The sequence below is a fragment of the Schistosoma haematobium genome, chromosome 2, assembly GCF_000699445.3.
Source record: "Schistosoma haematobium chromosome 2, whole genome shotgun sequence".
Lineage (NCBI taxonomy): Eukaryota > Metazoa > Platyhelminthes > Trematoda > Strigeidida > Schistosomatidae > Schistosoma > Schistosoma haematobium.
This window is the reverse complement of record NC_067197.1, coordinates 39,268,874-39,293,587: the sequence shown is the minus strand read 5'-3', so window position 1 is coordinate 39,293,587 and position 24,714 is coordinate 39,268,874.

Here is a 24,714-nt window from a genome sequence, read left to right as displayed (position 1 = left end):
AATACAAACAGAATGATGATTGCATAAGGTGTAATTCATAGAATTATTATTATTATTATTATTAGTAGTAGTAGTATTATGATTCATGATTATGGAATGAATGAGCAATGATAAATGTATTGCTCATCATGTATATACATAACATGTTTGTTTGTTTTTCTCTTTTGAAATGTATATAATAATGAGTAGGGTATATGAAAATGTAACCAAATATGCAAAGAATATATATATATATATATCCCAGTTGTATAATGGAATGTTCAATTCATTTTATAAAGATTACTTTCATATTCAAAAGATAACAAATAAAAGACAAATAAGGATGCTTAATTTTCATTGGACAATACAATTGACCAATAGGAAACTGAATAGTAATCTGTTTTATTGTATATAAATAATTTCTTTTTTTAATATGACATTTTGTTTAAGAGAAGAGTGTATATGTAATTCACATGTTAAATATATAGATATATGGTGAATAAATCTGTGAAATAATCGAATGAAACCATTCAGAATAGTCAATATGTTTAAGATACTTTTCAGTGCAAGATTTAGCACATTTCTAAATGTAGTATAAAATTAGTCCGTGAAAAAGAGCATGATATTTCACTTAGTATTGTTTGATTGTATCTACCCATTGTTGTTTAGGACTGAAATTAATCTGTCTCTTGTTGATATATGTGCATTCTGTGCGCAATGCCTCGACATCAAGTCTAAGTAGCTGAGTTGATAAGGTAATGGTGATTAAAATGAACGTATAGGGTTTAAGTCCGAGAGTAAATATCCACTTTGGAATATAGGTTCATCCATTTGATGAGTCCCAAATAAGATGAAAAGCGCGTTATGGATTCTACTACTAGCCACCATCCACCTTTGTTTAAAATGCTTATGATTGAAGATAATATTGAGGCAATCCGCACAGGATGTATATATGCCAATAATGAACTGATCAATTGCAGTTCTAAAGATCAATGGGGAGTTCCAAACAACCCATGTATATCATTTAAAATTAAAGTATTTAATATTTTTGTAAGTTTTTTTCTGCAATCATGTGAAGTTCATCAACAACAGATTTAGAACTTGTTATTTTTCCTCCGGTGTTCGATAAATGGTGATTAAATACCGAAATGAAACTTTTTTCAATTGAGATGAAAATAGTGATTGTTGGTAAACTGAATTCGACTTAGTTTATCAAACAGCTTTACCTAAAATATAACTGAAATGATATTTCTTTTTATTGACTGTGAAATTATGCAATACTTATGAACTGGTAAGTTGGAAACTGTGTAAACGCTACAAATGTATGTGCAAATGTCAATAAATTATAACTATCAATGAAAGAAGGTTATCAGAATAGGTTTTGTGGAGAGTTATAGAAATTTCACAGGTTGAAATCATGAGTCGATTGAAGCTAGACCACCATGGAAAACCTGGAAGCACTGGACGGCCATTTCGTCCTAGTACGGGACTCCTCAGCACAAAGAAAAGCCTAAAGATGAATTATTATGGGATTAATGAAAGAGTCAGTCCTCTACAATTTCCTGCATGTTTGTTATATTATAAAGTGAAAAATGCCAAAATAATAAGAACAAAGCGCATGATAACCTGATAGATACTGTACTTAAAACGAACAGAACACACTCCTTGAACTGAAAATAAAACACGATAAACAATGTTATCAAAGTGAATTACAACCAAAGGTGTATTAGACATGAAGCAGCCGCCGTAAAAATGAATACCATGTTGTTTCGTTCCTTAGAGATGATTGCATCATGTTTGCAGTTAAGGCATAAGCCAAAGTGCATAGTATTCGTTCATATCCGTTTAAGATAATCAAAATGAATCATTCGACTTAAAATTATTGATTGTTATTAAACATCAGCAAGGTTTTGCCATCAACTCCCAGGGTAACTTGAAACCGAATTTCGACGGTATGTCACAGAGTTTAGATATCATTAAAGTAACTGTTTCCTAACCTATACTGAAAATAAAGATGGATGAAACTGTGAAAAAAAGATTAGTAGAACGGTGCAGCTTCTATAATATACCTTTGATTCTAAATTATTTTTAGACGTGAACCATTGAGATATTTACTTAAGTTCATGTACATTAGATATTAATCGTTCTGAAAATCTTGTAAATGAACTTTCCCGTAAGTTTCGCGAAATATCAGTCAATTTTGTAAATCAAACTGTAACATACCTTTTAAAAGTCTATAACACATATAGAACACAATTTTATAACCTGTACTGAATATTATTTTTAAATCATGAAATGAAATTATCAGTTTTTAAACCGATCTCTTGTAAGTATATATATTTATGTGAAAAAACATTAATTCATGGTTTTCAGAGTGGAGGTAAGTGGCAAGCTTCAAGATGGAATTCCTGGAGTTCTAGTGAGAAGCCGTGACCAGTAGAGTTAAATTAATGTTGGTTGTGAGACAGTAATACACCTCAGACAATAGATGAAGGATTGCACAAGATTATGGATCAAATGGTATTTGACATTTACACCGTTGGATACCGGTTCAGTGGTCAGAGGTTAGGTGTTCGTGCACGAGCCTGGAGGTACTGGGTTCCTGTCTCATGTAAAGGATCGTGGATGCAGACTGGTGAGGAGTCCCATACAGGGGCGAAACGGCCATCCAATGCTTCCAGGTTATCGATTGGTAGTCCAGCCAAGATTGACTCTAGAATTCAAGTGTTACAATTCATGTTTTATTAAAATTTCAAATATATGATTATCATGTCTTGACTAATAGATAATTTCAACTTATATTTGAATTTGGAGTCTAACCCATAAAACACGAATAAAGCTGAAATCTCTACACATTACAGATTGCTAAGCAACTGTATCTATACTTTTAATCATGAATTTAAATATTATATGACCTGAATATGACCTAAAGGTTGTTAGTTTTAAAGAAGTGATTAATCAAAGTTGGATAGATCTTTTTAGTTGTTTTAGTTTAAAAACAATGTTTGTAAACCAGAAAGTGAATATTAAATCCATTTGACGTAGGAATAAAAAGTTACCAATCAAACGTTGTTTAGAAAGTACTTTGTTCTTAAATATTATTCAGAAACTGATAGTGTAATTAACGAAGACTCAAGTGAGGTAAAGTAATTTATTGTTTGATACAAAATTACAGAATACAGTCGTAAAATATGCGAAGCCTACATAAAATACTTCATTTTCAAATCTTCCATTAACTGTCTTTCACATTCTATATGATTCCCCCAATTCACAATACTATTCTATTTCACTTTCTGTTTTCTTCAACTCGATTGTGTTAGTTTTCTACTGCCATGCACTCCACTTCTGATTGGTGTGACATACTACTTGTGTATGTTGATATAAGTAGCACACACTATAAAAGTACCTTTGAAATACTTAGATTGGAATTTAACATGTTTTATTAATAAGGTGAAAAATAAGATAAACATTTAATGTTCTTGTTGGATAATGTTTGTAGCTGATTAGTGAATTCAGTTTGTTCACAAAATAGAATCATGCATACTATGTAAATTCATTATTTTCTATTTTGCTTAATAGAAACAAAACATTCCAATGTTACCAATTTGACATTTTTCTTGTCGGTCGTCAACGTAAAAACTTTTATTAATGTGAAATTGTTGTTACAAAACTTCATAATAAGTTACAATTAAATGAAGATAATAGCATATATGAATATACGGTAAGAATACGGATTTGACTGAAAATACGTTTAAACACGATATTTATATTTGGTTTTCCAAGGGTCATTCTTTTTTCTACAATACTAGTTATGATGAAACTATAACTTATGAGCTACCTTAAATGGATGCTAAACTGACCTTGAGAGTGTCCATCTAATAACCAGGATAAAACGATGGTCATCAACCTATGTGAAGAATTAGAATTATGATTTGCATTTGATGATTAAGGTTGGGAATTAGATTTAGGGCTTTCATCACGAACTTACATCAGCTATACAAGATTGGTTCGTCCATAAATTATAGTCTCATCTTAGTTATAATAAGGTTGTATCATGAAATCTGAGTAACATAGGTTCGAATTAAAACTAGATAATCCTTGATTTAAACGAATCTATTTGTCAAATAAATTGATAAGAAGGTGTCTTTGTTTGGAACTAGCAATGAAAATATTTTAACACATATATCATATCATAAACTCAAGATTTAATGATTAAAAGTTGATAAATATTGACCGTCGATCAAGAAAACGTTTTTCAAAAAACCCTCATTGTTTATTTATGGTAAACTTTCATGAGAAATCGTCTAAGGAACAACGTAACAAATATTACGAATATGGTCTAACTGATCATTTGTTTAATAAATAAAGTGATGTATGCAACAAATTAACTCCGCTTGTATCTCTTCTAGAGTTACTGCCGGTCTCAAGCCTGGGTGAAGGAAGAGGGTTGAGCATGGGGTTAGCGACCCCATTCCATAGAAAACTAACCCGCTAAAAAATACACTAACCAGAAAATCCAACAAGTTATCCAATTTAATTAATGCATTATCTAACATTATGTAATGATTTATGTTATTGTCAACAACATATATATGTATACAGTTATTCATTTAATGAAATTAGTGAAGAATAAAAATAATCATTATAGCTGAATAATACATTTTCATTTCATTTCTTTTTACTTGAATCCTTTTCAACTGTTTATAATCCTGTAATTGAATTAACAAAGTGTACTGATTCGAAATGATAATAATAAAGAATTATTGTTGTTAATAGTTTGAATAAATTTGCTTATGTTAATAAATAACTAACAAAAAGATGTTTTGCAAAATATGGAGAAATTTTAAAGCACAATTTATATAGAACAAATGAATTGGGAATGACGGTGAAATAATATGAGTAGAAGATGTTTAAGTGAATTTACATAATGGATGAAAATTATACATTGAATATAAGCACAATTTTGAAGTATATTAAGTAATAAATAGCATAACAGTGACCAGTGGAGCTAATCCATATCGGGTAGAGACAGATATCTACCTCGGTACAATGGAGGATGGTCGCGCAATTTCGTGGATTGGTTGATGTTAGACACTATTACCATTGGATGCCGGCTCAGTGGTTCAGTAGGTTAAGCGTTTGTGCACGAGACTGAAGGCCCTGGGTTCGAATCCCGCGATCGGGATGGTGTGTGCGCACTGTTGAGGAGTACCACAATAGGATGAAACGGCCATCTAATATATCTGCTCTCCCAAGATTATGTTACTTGAAAATCAACAATAGCAGTAGACATTATTTTTACTAACCATCAACTTGACGTTGAAAACATATTTTTTTTCATTTATTACGACAGTGAATTAACTGAACCGTTCATTGGTTCTCAAACACTATTGAGTTCAATAATAGGCAAAAGATATAAGCATTCTTTCAACTCAAAGTACTTATTCAAACAACTTAAAATAATCTGTTCATATTTTACACCATAAACTCATATTCAAAATTCACTACACCTTTTTTTCTTATTATGAATACAAACATTGTTAACACTATGAGCGTACGCAATAATAAACATAAACACAGCTTGACATGGCATGATATGAACATAAAGTTGATCAGGTTTATTTTGATTTCTACTAAATATTCAGTTTCTTCAATCTGGACTAGGTAATTTTGCGTGATTTTGATGTGATCATTTAATGAAATAGATTAAACTTTAAATATCAAATGTTCAATTTGTATAAATTATCTACTTATTACGTAAGTTATTTGTAATATATTAATTAAGACTATTGTGATGTACAAAAGTTTACTTTAGTTCTATTTCGCTTACTTACAACTTCTGAAAGTTGAACAAATAATTTGATAAATTCACTTTGTATTCTTCCCATTGATGTTTAAGACTCCAATTGATCAGTCTTTTATTGGCATATGTGCATACTGTGCATATTGCCTTGATATTGCTCTAATTCACAAGCATTATAAGCAAAAATGGATAGCGGTTAGCAGTGGAATCCAGGAAGTGCGTTTCGTCCTATTTTAGATTAGTCAGCTAAATGTGCCTGCATCTCAGAGTTATTGTTCACTCTACAGCTCGAACCCAGTACCTTTCGCTTCAAATGCCTTTGCGTTTTCTACCTAGCTACTGAATCCTGATAGCCATTTGCTTGTGCAATGTGGTGAAGTGTAAATTCATTTGATGTTGTTTTACTTGAATCTTTCCATTGATATTTAGGACTGCAATTGACCAGTCCCTTGCTGGCATATGTACATACTGTGCTACCAAGACCCAGTAGGTAAGTGGATAACGAGTTGGTGTTTTAAGCGAAAGGTACCGGGTTAGTCCCAGAGTGAACATCAACTCTGAGATGCAAGTACATCCAGCTGACGTGTCCCAATTAGGACGAAACCCGCCTCCTGGATTCTGCTGCTAGTCACTATCCATCTTTTCTCATAAGTAATTTGATAAACTTAACAATGAATCTATTAGAAACTCTTTGTAAAGCTATTTCAAATAACTTCATTAACTATGAATTTCGTCAACAACTATATATTAACTATGGTAACAATTTGCGAGTAACCCTAAGCATTTTATGAGTAAAGTATAACCTACATAATTTTTGTTATTTTTTTGATAAATAATTTCTATTCATCATTTATAATTGACAAAATAAGATAAAAACTTGAAACTATCATTCTAATTACATCATCAATCCACCTCTAATAAATAAATAAGCAGATAAATATAGATAATATTTTCTTTGTCTATAAGTGAAAATCAAAATCGAAAAAGGAAATTAGACATTGATTATTACCCTAGTATCAAGATATAATCTGGATGTGACATGATAGTAATAATGAAACATCAACTTTTAAAACTGTATTACTTTATTTGCCTTGGTAACTATTAACTATTATTAAATTGAATGAAGGAAAAATAAAAATTTAAAATGTTAAAAAAAAGCTTCAATTTGATTAAAATCTCAATAGTTGAGATCATTGAATCAATTGAAGCTAGACAACCATGGGAAACCTGGAAGCACTGGACAGCCGTTTCGTCCTCGAATGAGACTCCTGATCAGCAGAGCGCATCAAACGCTCCCACCCCGAAAGATTCGAACCCAGAATCTATCAGCCTAGCGCGCGAGCGCTTAACCACTAGACCACTGAGCCAGCATCCAAAGGTATTAATATCTAACTTCGACTAATCCACGAAATTGAGCAACACATCCACCATTGTCTTCAGTTGGTTACTATCTCACAACAGACCCAGTTGAACTCCACTGGTCACTGCTTCACAGTAGAACTCCAGGAAATACCTCTTGAAGTCAATCACTACTGAGCATATGTTGATGAATATCATTTGATGAAGAGAAACGTTTCCATAGAAAATTTTGAATTTTCAAAATTAGGTTGATCGATAAATAGAAATCACTTTTTTTTCTAGAGAATGTTTTTCTTTAATCCTGTTTCAGATAAAATTTTCTTCTTTTTTATTTTATAGATTATTCTAATGACCAGTATTATTTTCTAGTTGAAAACGAAATTTCGTTGTTCTGTGTGTCAATTTCATGATGTAACGTAATTAACTATTAGAAATCTAGATTCTGTTGCATTAGTAAATTGTAAACTAAGCTATATCACTATGGAAGTTATATGAAGATTTTTGAATATAATTGAGATTATAGATCGATCTACAAGGTTTGTAGCGGTTACGAGTTCACTTAGTCTGTGAACGGAACAAAGACTGGTGACCAAAGACCAATAAACTAGCTATTTTGTTGCTTCTTAGCCCCACTAACTAGAGAGAGAAGTCGAAGTCCGAAAGAGGAAGTATATTCCTCAAAAAGTCAGAAGCACGAGCGATAACAACAGACGCAAATCAAAACGTATATATAAATAAATAAATAAATAAATAAATATATATATATATATATATATATATATATATATATATATAGCACAAAACCGTCCTTGGGAAGCGTTACAAAATAGCATACCTAAAGACACAATGAACCAATAGCGTTTAGGATTCTCTCAAGTGGGAAATACGACATGAAGGTGAAAAGAGCGCTTTTGGCGCGAAACCAAAGAAATCCAAATTTTCAAAATAAAATTACAAAATTAAGACCTTTTTCAAGTGAGTTCTGGGGATCGAACGTTCGAAACACAATCTAAGTTAGAAAATCATTGCAAACTAAGAAACAATAGACAGCTATTTAGTTATGTTATAGAACACTTTAAGAGTATGGGTCAATGAAGATTATGCTGGTTTGGTAATCTAAATTTTAAGCACTCACTGTGAAACCTGAGAGTCCTAGGTTCCATCACTGAAGGTGTTGCCGATGAAGATTTCTGAAGAGTCCCATATTCTTAGACGAAACAATTCTTTATAGCTTGCTAATGTTTAATGATTGTCTAAGTCTATTCATGATCTCAGTAAAATAGGCTCAGTTGACAAATTCATCCAATGTTGTACGTTAGAGTAAAATAAATTGAAGTTATTGAAAATCCAAAAAGAACTAAAATTAATTCAAAAAATCTATAAATTGTATTGTCCTAGAAATACTTCTTTCCTTAAAGCACAACGACATTATAATACGGTTAGTAAGTCCTCAGAGAAGTGGGAACTCGACATTATATTTCAATGTAACTTCATTGCATTTCATTGAAATATCAATAAATAGTATGAATAAATGACAAATCAACTTCCAATGTGGCTTGCAAACAGGTCACCTTTTCGAATTTGATCATAGCACGGTCAGTTTTTCCAATGCATATTGTCGGAAATTCTAAGTGTTTTATGATGAATTATTTGATAATCAATGTTATAAGATTATCAATCTATAAATTACATATACCCCGATGCTTAGTCATACAATTTTGTAGTATTACTGTTTAAGGCAACACAGATTCACATTAATTGTTTAGGACTATTTTTTTTGTTTACGTAGAAAACGTTTAACGAAATTGATACGAAAATTGTTGCTACAAAACACTGAATAAAAATATCTTAATTTTAATAGTTGAATTCATGAGTCAATTAAAACTAGACCACCATGAAAAACCTGGAAGCACTGGACCGCTATTTTGCTTAACCTCAGTGGCCTAGATGTTAAGGGTTTGTGCGTGAGACTGATATGTCCTGTGTTTAATTCTCGCGAGGCGGGATCGTGGACGCGCATCGCTGAGGAGTCCCATACTAGGAAGAAACAGCCATCCAGTGCTTTCAGGTTTTACATGATGATCTAGCTTCAATTGACTCATGAATTCAACTATAAAATTACTAAAATCTCCACAAAATCCCTTGTGATAATAATTATCGAATGCTCAGTAGTGACTGATTTCAAGAGGTATATCCTGGAGTTCTAGTGAGAAGCAGTGACTAGTGGAGTTCAACAGGATATGTTGTGAGATTGTAACTCATTGAAAACAATAGTGGATATGTCGGTCAATTTCGTGCATTAGTTGAAGTTAGACACAAACACCGTTGGATACCGACTCAGTGGTTTGTTTGTTATATTTGAAGATCTGTGTATATATAAATGTAAATATTTGAATTTTATTCTTTTTTGTGACTATTCAGAAAAAGAAGAATGGGAAGACCTTGTTCAAAATGATAATTAAGAGAAAAAGCAACAAAATTCCTAAATGTTATATTGTAGAGTTGAGTTTATTAAATTTAATTGGTTCACAATAACAATTTTTTAGTTGAACAGCTTACTAGGACTGTGGTGTGTGCTACTGATGTCGACAGATATAAGTAGTATGTAGCATCAGTTAGAAGTAAAATGCCTCGAGTTAGAAGGTAAAGAAAATCGAAGAGAAGAGAATGAGGACAGAGAATGATTAGTGTGGAAATGTAGTAACAATCAAGTCTTAGACGATTGATTGACATTTTGAAAATGAAATATTTATTGTATGGAACTCATGTTCTACTGAGACATTCTGTAATTTTGTATTCAAATACATCCGGTTGTTCCTACTGGTGTTTTCGTTCACTACACTACCAGTCAATAAAATAACTGTGCTCATGAACAAATCCGTTTATTCAATAACTAAAACAGTAGTTGAACATTAATCAACCTTTAATGATCTGTAGAACACCAAGAAATCATTGTGTGTAGTAGGCTACTGAAAAAGACATATGTAAGTAGTAAGTATCAAAAATTGAAAGTAGGAGAAAACGGGAACATCGGTAGAACAAATGCAGTATATGATTTTCCTTAGTACAATAAATTGTTTAACTTTACCCAAGTCTTTGTACATTACAATTTTAAATAGATCAATGTTTTTATCATTAAAATGAATGACACTTATAATAAAACATGGCGATCATTCGTCGTTGTTGATTTGAATGTGCTTAATTTGGTTCAGGAATTGTGTGGGGAATTTGATGAAGTTGTTGGCTGAATCTACTAAATGTTTCAGTATTTGTGAAATTTCTTTTGACAGATTGTACGTTGGCGTTCCGGGGAGTGCTACAATTGGACGTAGTAGAATGTTTGGTTTGTGTATTTTGGGTCTGCCGTAGCATCGAAGGTGTACTGGTCCATTGGATTTCATTCTCCATTGGTCTTGTTTTGTTATTTCTCCTGCTTTGACTAGCTTGTTTAAAGTCTTTGAGATCTGGTTGTCTAATTTTTTCGCGGGATTTGTATCCATCAGTTTGTATGTGCTCTTATCTTCAAGTAGTCCTTCGGCTTCTTTGACGCATTCTTCTTTGTCCATGACTACTGTGGTGCGTCCTTTGTCTGCTAGTATTATGATAATATCCTTTCTATTTCTGAGTTCCTTCAAAGCCTTTTAGTCTTGTGGAGTCAGTTGGTTGTTTTCCTTCACCTGTTAAGTTAGCGGTACTTTAGTTTGTCTTATTTTCTGTTGTGTTTCTTCACTGATTCCAGAAGTTTTGAGTGATGGCTATGGTGCTGAAAAGACTTCCAGCTTTGAGGCGTCGCTTGTATTGTAGTTTAATCCTTTTTGGAGTAGATGTTCTTCTGTATTTGTTAGTGGTTGTTTTGACAGATTGATCACGCAGTTGTTTGTGTTTTCTTACATGGGTGGTTTTGAGATCTTGATTAGTTTTTTCTTTAAGGTGTTTCTTCTTTGTTCTCTGTGTCGTTTGCATGATATCTCGATGGCTGTTGTCAAGATTTCCAAATGTTCTGACGTGAGTGTTTTTTGTAGCTTCATCTTTTGGTCCTCTATGACGTGTTGGTAGTGTATAGTGTGCATCCGGATGCACACTACAGGATCCGCAAAAATCAAACATGGTCTACAAAACGAATTATCCCATTAACTATAATTTACAGATATACCTATCAATATATTATTCCTTATGTTTAAATTATTTTTATTTTTTTTCTGTGTATTACTTCAAATTTCGACAATATTTCTTACGTCTTGTATGTGTTAGAAATTGTGAACCTTGTGATTTATTAATATATAAATGTATTGATACGGTAGAGGCTAGTATCCTCTATATCTGATTCCAATAAATAGTATCCCGTCAACTGAGTATTTTAGGTAGGCTACATCTCCTAGTAGAATTATGGATTTACTCGAGATTATTCAAAAGCCCGAACATCGGTTATAGAGATAGTTTATTGTTTAAGATTGGTAAAATCCGCAAGCGTACAGCAAGCAAGCACACAGGGAAACCAAGAATGTGTGTGTGTGAGTGCTAAAAATCCATATATATTTATGAGTGTTAATCAAGTATGGATAAATTATTGATTGTCTATGTATTACAACCAATGGGAGAACAGATTAGGGATTGACATGTGCTCAATTAGACTCAATTACATGGTGGATCAAGTGTCTAAATTACAGTAAGCGGATAAACAATACAATAGTTGGATAGGCCTACTACAATATCACCAATTAGAGAACAGTGATTTATCGACCGGATCAATGAGGTATAAACGTGTAATAGCAGTCTCGAGTCTTTATCGGTCATTCTTCCCGCCTAGCCCTGCCTAGTACGTCCAAAACACCGACCTCAGCCTCTACAATATGAATCATGTATTTCAAACATACTGGGCTTATATGCAAACCAAACAGACCATATCGTAGTATGAAATAGAAAATAACATTTGTACAAGGTCAACGCAAATGTGGTTGTGAATGTGGGTGACTGTGATCAGTAGATTGAGCATAACTTAGGAATGGTAAGTCGTATAATAAAAGTCTGTGGGTCAAAATAAAGCTTATAGTAAGAGGGACATGAATATGCATAGTTTAGCTACTTAATAATTATACAATGAAAATATATGTATAGTATTAAACAATGAAAGGATCCCAACAGTAACCATATAATAATTTTATATTCTGAAAATAATAATTACAGAATTCACGCCAGTTTACAGTCATGATCAACTTGATATAAGTAGTAACATTAGATGTACAGAACAAACATGTGATAGAAGAAAGTTTTAGGTATACTAGTTCAGTAATTGTTTAGGTAGTACATGTATTACAGCGATCCAATGCATCAGCCGGGAATTTTTAATATTTCCTAAATGGACAGCCTGTTGATTTATGTACGGAGTAATTAAGGTCATTTCCTGTGCCAGATCGAATTAATGATAATTATCTACAATTAGAGAAATTAAAACGAAAACAGAGAGCACGGAACAACAAAGCAGTAATTACCAAAATATGTCAATCAGGTCTAACAAAATGCATGTGTCATGAGACACAGTGATATACTGTTGATATTATTCAAATTAGTTAAACTTTCTGTGGACGGTGTTAACATAAAGTGACAGCAAGTAAGCGGTTTTATTTAGGGAATACACCAATAAAAATGGCTAAACAGTTAGAGTTCCTATAATATCATTTGTGGAATGACATACACTTACAGGTGCTAGAACATTCAATGCATTTTCATAGGAGCAGTATGAATCGATGCAGCGAACAAATAATGGGAGTGATTTTATCGTACGGATAGATTGTGGTAGGTTATTCCACAGTCTAGAAAATTTATTGGTGAAGTAATTCATATAAAGAGATGATTTAGAATAATTTTTTTCACTAGTGCCAAGGAATTACTGTTGTCGTAATAATGAGAAGCGTCTGCATATCGAATCACGTGATTGGATGTAAAGGATAGTTTATTAAGTAGTTTGAGGAAAAAGATAAGATTTAGTTTGAGTCACTTCTTACATAAAGGGTCTAGCCCAAGTTTATAACATCTAGAATTATAAGTTAAGGTACAATCAGCTCCAAGAATACGAAGTGTAAATCGTCTGTGTACTGATTCCAGCCTTAATTTATCCTTTATGCGCGCACTTCTAAGAATAAACGTACAATATTCTAGAAGGGGTCGAACACAGACTTTGTACATTAAAAAACGTGACTCATTGTTACAAAGGTTTCGAGTTATGTAACCTACCAGACGTTGAGACTTGGAGGTCTGTTTTAATATATGTTCTGTAAACGACAAGTCTTGAGAATATCTAAGTCCTAAGTCTACTACCGTATGTAACCTAGATAACACTTCTCCATTTATGGTAATGTCTAGGTTGAGTGATGTATCGCTGAAGCATATCCATCAACATTTAGCCTTATTAAGCTCCAGTTGCCATTTTAAGCAACACTGTGCTACCTTGTTAAGTTCCATGCTGATGCAATTTTGCATATTTTTCAGCTCATATGGAGAAAATGAATATACTACTTTAAGATCATCTGCATATAGAAGGGGCTTACCCACACAAAAACTTTCACAAACATCATTGATAAACACTAAAAAGAGCAAAAGGATATATCAGTATATTATTCAAAATTCTATAAACTTAATGTTAGAACATGTGGGTTTCTGATATTTTTTTATTATTAAAAAGAATAAGGTACTTATACAACTATGTTTTCCAAACAGAATTATAGTAGAAAAAAAACGTAATTTCTATATCTAATCTGGCGGTATTAATTCAATCAATTATCTTCATGTATTTTGACAGTTTATCGTTGTAATTATTTGATATTTAAAATGATAGAAAGATAGGCAGATATTTCATTTTATCAATTACATATGTCCAAGCCGACGTCTGTCTCTTTGAAGTTATATTTTAGGCTAGATTAATGGAAATGATGTTAACTATCAAGGTATATTGTTAACTATTACCTTAAACTATTTATATAATTCAAATGAACTAAGATACTAAAGCAAAAAAATTGATTTGTACATATATTGCTCAACTGATACCATACATTCATAATTATTAATGGATAGATCATGATTGTGAAAATGATCATACTATATCACTAAACAAGCGCTAACTTGAAATCTTGAAAGGGTAACATAAAAGAGGAAGATCAAAGCATATAGTTTGTTGAGAATTGGAAGCAGATATGAAAAAGATGAATAATAACTTAAATGAACTGGATAGGATTGGCCACGACAGAGATGGATGCAGAATGCCTGAGGATGGACTATGCTCCTCTATTAGTAGTAACAGACTTAAGTACGTAGTAAGTATTATCAGTAATATTCGTGGAATTATTTGATTTATTATAAAGGATAAGTCACTAGATATATTGTTTTCATATTAACATTAAAATCTATTCTACTATTCAAGAATTTATGAGAATGTTTACTTTTATTTACGATTGTTCTAAGAGTCTGTAAAACATCCAAATTTAAAGAATATATTTTGATAAAGTAGAAAGACTAGTCACATTTAATATCAAGGAAAATAACGGAAACACCTCCAGGCAACTTTTGGTTTACATTCATCACGAATCACTGGACAAAGACTTTGTCTTTGAACATGACTCTTTAGAAATAAGTGTACTCGACCATCAATAAGCTTGTGTCTGTGACCTGTTTGGTTTCTGGAGAATAAGTTTTACCTGAACCATCAGGTTGTTGTGTATTGGATAATAATTTCAAACTTAACGGTTTACTGGTTTCTATAACTATGAAATAAAATTATTTGAGTTCTAATAGGAAACCAGGCTCAAAGTAGCTTACTCATGTCAGTTGTGAGACTGGTATGATCGATGACAGTGTGTGACGATCAATTAAAACTTGCAAAACTGTTAATGTTGTAAAGTTTATTTCATGTTACACTAGTCTACTTATAAAATCAAGAAGAACGACAGGAAACAGTGATGTTTTTTTGACTGCTTTATTTTTATTTTCAATACTGACAAAAGGAATGAATGTAAGAAACTTCTTGGTCATTGAACATATTCAATACATTAACAAACGATGGTTCAAAAAGTCTATTTGTGTCAGAATGCAAAGTTTGTCAATCTGAAAGTATGAAACTGTATATAAGATATTTATGTTGACATAATCATTCAAAGCGCACATATATTATTGGAAAATCTCTAATCCATAAAGAATGTGAATAGCAGTAACTTACATCATTAACTTGAGAAAAAGAAACGATACATTATTATGTCTTTAGTGATAATCGGTGGAAACTTTAAGACTGCATATCGTGTTGTTTCACACCAGCCAGCAAAAAGTACCTGAAATCTTGAGAGAACTTGTGTTCCTTGTAGGAATTAAAGTGATTCACCTAGTTTCATACTCTGAGATATTACAACTGTTGTCTGTGAACGACCTCTATGAGGCTGGTGTATTTATGATAGATTAGTCAACAAGTAATGCCTAGTGTCATATTTGTTTGATTCTCGACTCAAAAGATCTGTTAAAACGATGTTTCAAGCAGCGGATTTACATATAGTCTTGTCAACCAAACCAGTATTTACACAACTAATCTAGGATAGGTTACCGATAATGAGATCATTCATATATGTATACCAATTCAACAACTCCTATGAAGCTAGATATGTAGGCTTTACTCAGAGAGCTCTATTATTTCGTGCTCGACAACGTTTACCACCATGGTTTGGAAAAGGAATCACGAAATCTGTTAACAACTCCATCCTTTCTCACTAAGTAGGTGGTGAACGTCATATTAAAACATATTCAGCTCTCTCCGTTTTGTATCATGTTCTTTACAACCTACCTAAAGAAGCTAAAATACGACTCCTTTACATAGCTTATGTCATCTAAATCTACTTGAGCAGAGGCATATTCAGGTTTTGTGTTTATTTTGGCTCATCATCAAATACCTAAACAGGATATTATAAGCCTTTCATTCCCCTATCGATTCCTTACGCTTAAACGGTACACTATTTTTTTGAAATCACAAGTCTTATTATATTCACATACCGTTATTACTATTACTATTGTCATTATTATTATTATCATTAGTACTAATATTATTGTTATCTCCATTGAGAGGCAAAATTCTCTTACGATGCATTTTATTCACACGATTTGTTATATGAATATTATATTGATTACAATTTGACACCTTACTACGAATCATTCTGATCTTTTATTAAACGACTTTTCTTCTTTACAAATAACCCTGTATTTATACCGTCACAGATGTGAAAGTTTAACATTTGTAACATACAACTATGTCTAATTCAGTGGTGCATTCCTAGTTTTGACTTTTGTCAAATATCAAAATAATTATAGACATATCTATATAGTTTGATGACGAATTTATTGAAAACAATTCATTCTTTTAATTGGTAGAACAAGAAAGGAGAGTCATTATCCGATTCAAAGAATATATTCTGAAAAGTTTAACATCGAATGAATTGAAAGCATTCAACAATGACATTGCAAGATATCTCCATGACACAGGACATTCATTCTTAAATACTGACTGAATTACATTGCATAAGTTACAGTGTAACCATTATTTTACATTATTTAATATCATGTACAGTATTCACTTGGTATTATTTGACTTGTATCTTCCCGTTGAGGTTTAAGACTGCAATTGATCAGTCTGTTATCGGCAATAAGGCAATATCGAGGCATACGCACATTATGAACATATGCACCAATGTGCACCTCATTGCACAAGCAACTGGCTATCAGGACTCGGTAGCTAAGTGGATAACGAGATGGCGTTTGATGCGAACAGCACTGGGTTCGAGTCTCAGGTTGAACATCAACTCTGATATGCAGGTACATTCAGCTGACGAGTCCAAAATAGGACGAAACGTGCGTCCTGGGTTCCACTGCTAGCCACTGTCCATCATTTCATGTACAGTATGTTTTGAATGTTAAGTGGTTGGAGGTAGTTGATATTTAGATTAAAAACAACGATGACAAAGTAAAGTTCAGTCGTCAAACCAAAAACAATTACTGTAAACTTTACTTTTTGACTCTACTTACGGATTGATATTTTCCGATAAAATACGGACCTTGTATTAAGTTTTATGAATATGTCCACATATTATTATTTCTGAATACATAAGGAGTGTATGTTCTAAACCTTATTTAAATAATAAAATTCATATGTAAAAATGAAATGACTGTATGTACCACAGATTTTCAGTTGTTTGTAAAAAACTACACGCCCGAGCTCACCTGATTAGGGGTCGTCGCGAGTTTCAACTCACCATGGTGCAATGGTGAGCTTCCACGTGGGGGTCAGAGCATTCCTGATCACCCTCAACTCGGCGCCAGGTAACTATATGATTGTTTACTAAACTGTCTTAAAATCTAATGAAAATGTATTTACAGGCTAACAACAAAAGTGAAACGTCCAATTTGTTTGATAATGTGTTAGGAACCTAACCGTAAAAACTATTGAATAAATAACTTTTATGACACAGCATGATTTTTTTTCAGTATATGACTTGTAAGCAACTGAATGTAATTGTGAACGTTCACTTTTTTCTTCGTGAACCATAAATAGAAATCGTTTTATTGCTACAAAGAGCTTGTACTACATAGATTAATGAATTTATTAGTCCTCGTTAGACGACTATTTAAAACCAGGGAATGATGGACAACTATTTGGTTGTTGTTACTAATCAATTGTACTAGTGGATGGTTCTGAACTATTTCAAGTTGATAAAAGTTGAACAATACGAGTGAGTGCCAGTTCATTGTATCAAAAATTAGGTGCACATTAACAGATCTCACAGCAGTTGGTACGATCTTCGGTGATGTCGCAGGTACATATATCCAAAAGGTCCCTTACTGGGAGAAAATATCTTAGTTTTAACAGATTATCTAACTAATATCAGTCTTTAATATAAATCAAAGAATTATTTTATGCGCGAACTCAGGTATCCGAACCAAAAACATGAGGAAGAATGTTATTTGTATAGTAGATTTATTTTGTTTTATATTTAATTTCTGAAACATGCAATAGCTCTTATCTTCATCCTTGAAATGGATAAGTAAACGAATAATGATGACACTAAATAACAAGATTGGACTTGATGGTTTCTTATAAATTAGGCACTGGGTAGAGAGTTAATGATAAATATATTTTTGTTATATCCGAATGAGTAGGAAAAAGTGCATTTTTTAAAGTTTCGTGACTTAATATAAGCCACTTCTTCAGAGTAAATACATAATAACATTCTATAGTTACTAAATAAAATTAAATAGGGGTTTCTTTATACGTTATCTTATAGCAAAATCTGCCGTTTTTTAAACCTGTACTTAATTGTTATAAGCACATCCTACAACCTCTCAGGTGCCTGCACGATAAGTATTCCTTTAACTGAAAAACGACGTTGTTATTTATCACTGATAAGTATTCTTTTAATCACCATTTACAGTAAAACTTTATAAATGACTTATCATAGACAAAAAGGCGGAATATTCTTTTAATTTTAGGCGATTGGAGGAAGTTTTCAGTAAATTAGTCTCTTAAAAGTTATAATTCGTCAGCAAGGAATATTTATAATCTTGAGGAAACCGACTATCTTTTTTGAGATTCTCATCAAGTCAACCAGTTTCACAATATGAAACTTTTCCACTGACCTATATTTTAACTGATGTAAATTAATACTACAGGACAAATACACCAATAATCAATGCTACTTTGTAATTAATCAAATATAAAATATCTCTGTCAAATAGGACGTTAGTTGCACACTGAATAGATCAATTATCTTGTTCCTTGCTATGAAGTTAGACGACACTGCTTCAATTGCCGTAGTAAACATAGGGTATCTTAAGATTAAAGATACATCTTACTTATGAATATTAACTGCCAAGAGGTATTCCCTGCTGACTGTTTTCAGTGACCTAACGTTTAACGACAGTGTAGTGAATAACGACTTAGGTAAGCTTGATCAGTTCATCATATCAATCAAAATCATTTGTAAAATATTAAAACAATACATTGAATACAAGATTTTCATGTCTTCCCTGAATTGTGTATTACAAACTTCATCGTTCTTGCTTTCCTTTTGCTACTTTGACTATTTTAGTTTTCTTTTCTGTTCTACTGATGTTCCTGTTTTGTCAATAAGAATCCTACTTCTAATTCTTGATACTTAATACTTATATCTATCCGTATAAGTAGCATACCTTAAACCACAAATAACTTATACTAGAGCTTACATAGTAACATGACTAATAAAGACTGATCAACTGTTCGGTCACTTATTAAGTTATAAGCCATCAAATTTTAAATCTTTAGAAATCTTCATTGATTCAATACAATTTCTTTAACCATGAAGTAGATCACTGATTAAAGTTTTAAATGTCAACCACTGGACTCTAATTCATTGATCCACACGTTAAATGTTCATCATGAAAGTTAAACGTTCAGGGTTCAATTCCTTATAGCTTACTGTTTGTAAAATGCTGCAATTTCCATACTAAAATGAATAAGCTGTGTTGTTTGCTCTCTGATTTTCAATGATTGTTACTATTGTTTATATAATTTGTCTTCTTAAACCACCGTTAAAGTTTAGTTAGCTAAACATTATGCTTGTAAAGGAATTTATTTCAGGGTTTGTGTAGTTACTTTATCCTACATAAAATGTGTTTAATTAAACAGTTGAATAACCAAAAATGCCTACATACATATTTTTTATTTATAGAAAAATTTTATTACTTTACTAAAGACAGAATAAATTAGTGTCCGAAAATTGGTACAGTGTTAATTAAATAAAATAGTTTCTAGTTCAATAGTATTTGTTGTTTGTATTGATGAGCATTGTAAATGTACAAAACTATTAGGTTAGTCGAATGTTTATGGGTTTATGTAATCTATTTATTACAGAAGTTATAAGTCAATTTATACATTAATTCATGTAATATCACAGATTGAAATCATGAGTCAACTGGAGGTAGACTCAGTGGTTTAGTTGGTTAAGCGCTTGGTGTGGGACTGATAGGTCCTGTAATCGCATCTCGTGGGGTGCGGAATCGTGAATGCGCATCGCTGAGGAGTCCCATACTAGGACGAAACGGCCGTCCAGTGCTTCCAGGTTTTCCATGGTGGTTTAGCTCCAATTGAATCATGATTTCAACCTGTGAAATTTCAAAAAATCTCCACAAACCCCTTCTGATAATTCATGTAATATAGTGAAAATTGATTAACTAATATAATGTACAGTTAAATACTCATTCTCTGAGCAAATATTTTAGAAATAGCACCATCTTTACAATAATGATCCATCTATAATTGAAAGTGATCCGGTGAGACTATAATTTATCGACGACTTTTGAGCAACGCTAGACTAAACTTGAGTGTTCACTTAATAACCAGGACTAAATGAGCGTTATCAACCTATAATTACAAATTACAGTTGATGATTAAGCTTAGAACATAAATTTAGGGTTGTTACAAAATTTCATAATGAGTTACAGTTAAATAAAGATAATAGTATATATGAATATATGGAAGGATTACGGATTTGTTTGAAAATAAATTTAAACACGATATTTATATCTGGTTTTCCAAAGATAATTCTTTTCCCCACAATACTAGTTATGATGAGACTATAATTTATAAACCATCTTATAGTGGTGCTAAACTGACCTTGAGAGTGTCCATCTAATAACCAGGACCAAATGAGTTATATCAATCTATGTGAAGAATTAGAATTATGATTTGCATTTGATGGTTAAGGTTAGAAATTAGATTTAGGGTTTTCATCTCGAACTCACATCACCTATAAGACCAAAACTCTATTTAGTCAAATGGATGAGTGAATTTCAATCCAAAATGTGAGATCTGTAATCTTATACGTGATTGGTTAGTCCATACATTATAGTCTCGCCAGTGATCCGTCTCATGATATCAATTTCAAAAATGAATTATTTTAAAATATCTGTCGGATTGTATTCCTCACATTCATTATAAAAATGACTATAAATAGAGGTTAAGAGTTCGAGTGCGAGATCGAAGGTCCCGGGTTCGAGTTTTGTGGATGTGCACTGCTGAGGAGTCCTATACTAGAACAAAATAGCCATCCAGTGCTTCTAGGTTTTTCAGGGTGAATTCCACCATCAATTTACAAATACATTGTCATTCTATACCGTAAGCTAATTCTGAACTTTATCATTCATGACGATTTTTCAAAATGAAAACAAAATTTACGTCCTTGTACAAAACCAATACAATTTCGAAAATCGTCCAGTAAGATGTTCAACAATTGTTAATCATCTTAAAATTAGTACAGTATATGCAAATTAAATTCATAGTTGATGATGTCTGTTTTTGATGGAGTTTCGTTCTGTGAGCTGGAGAAATTAGAAATTCACTTCTATCTGAAGTTTGTGCGGATGATGTCTTTCAGAAGAACAGTGAAAGCTCCACGACCAAACATTCCAGCTCAGAGAACGAAACTCCACCAAAATCATCCACCTGAGCTACAAATCTTTCTCCACCATCTGATGATGTTTGTTGATATACATAAAAAAACTCGGTTATACAGATGAATTATTAAGTAAAGGTATATAGAACTTCATTTTTGTTACGTAAGATAGTAAATGATCAATCTCATTCTTTACAAGTGTATTTTGAGTGGATTAAATCATTTCAGTTTATAGAAAGGAAAAAATACATTTGTAGAAATCTATAAAGAACATAATTTATTCATGAGTTTCTTATTACTCAAGACAATATTATTTGAACAAATAAAAGAATGTAAATAATCTGAAGGGTTACAAATGCTTGAGGTAATTTATGTCAGTTGTTCGTTGAATTAGTTTAATTGAATTAAACTCATTAATAAAATTAGATTGTGGTTAGTATTAAAATCCGCAACTTGATTTCCTCCCCCCCCCAACCCTAATTGCTACTCGTTCATTCAAAATACCTGTAATTCAATGCTCATGTTTACAGCGGAACTAGAACCTGATACCTTTTGTTTTTTAACGTTAACGCTTTATACGCTGTGTTCCTGAGTTCAGATATTTGGAGGTCACTTAAATAATTTAATACAGATCTCTTTTGTGAGTAACATGTTGGGATGACCTCGACCTGCTGAAGTAGTGAAGTATTATATTTTTAGACTGATGATAGTAAATCCTTTCATTTTTCTATTTTATGTACTTAGTACTTAACAAAATTTTGATGTTCAAAAAAGGAATTATCTTCAAGCCCTTCTTAGAAACACTGAATTACAGCTAAATATCTTGTGATATACCCAATAAAGCTTATAAGTACAGTGTATCAAACCTGAAACCTATTTATTTGAATCCTAATCGTATTTGACTGCCCTTATCAACTAATTTAGTCACATCCTACATGCTTAATAATCAACTAGCTCATCTTTCATCTAATGGTCTTTTTTTTGAAAATTTACTCCAATACCCTCTTTCTTTACTGTCGAACAATAACAGTTAACCTATGGTTGAAGACCACGTATAGTTATGTTACAAATTGAGACTCAGAACTTCTATCCTGGAACACAATATTAACTACTTTACTTAGAACAGTACAAAATCTTATAATCGATGTGTTTCTCAAACTACTCACATCACAACAATGAAAATTCCATTGTAATACTTTTTACTGAGTTTACCGATATATTGTAAGTGTAACCCTTAATATTTTTCATTTCTCATTGATTATTTGTGAATATCTTAATGGTATTTTTGTGGACCGCTATCTGAATCCAGTCATATCATATATCTGATTGTTACTGAAATCTAAATATCGTCAATCTTTGTACATAACCATCGACTGAAATGGCGTTGGTAAATAATGGAATCAAATAAGTCAAATGCGAGAATGGATGTTTGAATATGTATATTTTATACACTCATTGATCTGGACAGACAATCAGAGAATCGCGGCAAATGAAGCGAAGAAGAAAAAGCGAAGCGTAACTAAATGACGCGTAGTGAAGAGGGCGTGTGAGCCAACTCTATTTAGGCAAGAGTTAATCAAAATTTACAGTCACACAAAAGTAAGCTACAAACATGTGATGAGTAGGATTAAGTGTACACACATAAGTTCAGATAAAAACAATCAAGGTTAATTGTTGAGATCATAAGTCAATTAAAGCTAGACCACCATGGAAAATGTGCAAGTACTGGATGGCCGTTTCGTCCTATTTTAGGACTTCTCAACAGTGTGCATCCACGATCCCTCCTCGGGAGATCCGAACCCAGGACCTATCAGTTTCGTGCACGAACACTTAAACTCTAGACCATTAAGCTGGAATCCAATAATGTTAATGTCTAACTTGTATTTTTTCTAGAAAAAAATAACCTTACGCCCAATGTCATAGATTGAACTTTCGAAAGAATTTATACAAAAAGATCAAATCTATACTTTTTTTAAACAAATTTAAAATATTGAAACGGTAACATGACCGATTAACCCATTTATTCTTAATCATTCTGGATACTTTATAGAAGAAAGAATAAGATTTTGCAATTAACCATAAATCACATTTCTTAACAAAAAGTAAACTTACTATTTCAACAAAACATTTCAGGATATTTATAATGATTGTGATTGTTAACATAAAGATGATGATGATGATGATGATGATGATGATGATGATGATGATGATGATGATGATGATGATGATGATGATGATGATGATGATGATGATGATGATGATGATGATGATGATGATGATGATGATGATGATGATGATGATGATGATGATGATGATGATGATGATGATGATGATGATGATGATGATGATGATGATGATGATGATGATGATGATGATGATGATGATGATGATGATGATGATGATGATGATGATGATGATGATGATGATGATGATGATGATGATGATGATGATGATGATGATGATGATGATGATGATGATGATGATGATGATGATGATGATGATGATGATGATGATGATGATGATGATGATGATGATGATGATGATGATGATGATGATGATGATGATGATGATGATGATGATGATGATGATGATGATGATGATGATGATGATGATGATGATGATGATGATGATGATGATGATGATGATGATGATGATGATGATGATGATGATGATGATGATGATGATGATGATGATGATGATGATGATGATGATGATGATGATGATGATGATGATGATGATGATGATGATGATGATGATGATGATGATGATGATGATGATGATGATGATGATGATGATGATGATGATGATGTAATATACATATTGGTCAATGAATATTCGATTTCTTTAAAATAGTAAATCATTAAAGTTTTTAGAAATGTTACATATATTTTGAAAGGTCAATAAAAGTAACACCATTTATTTTGAATATATTTTAATAATTTTTCTATATATTTGTTCCAATATTAAGGAGATAAAACAGCAGGGTTATAATCAAAATAAATTGGTGAATTCATATTTCAACCTAAATTGACTTTGAGCGGTAAATATAAACATTCGGGTTTCTATTTTTTAATTCAGGTTAAAGATTGTTTAAATGCACATTCATAATTTATATTTGTATAT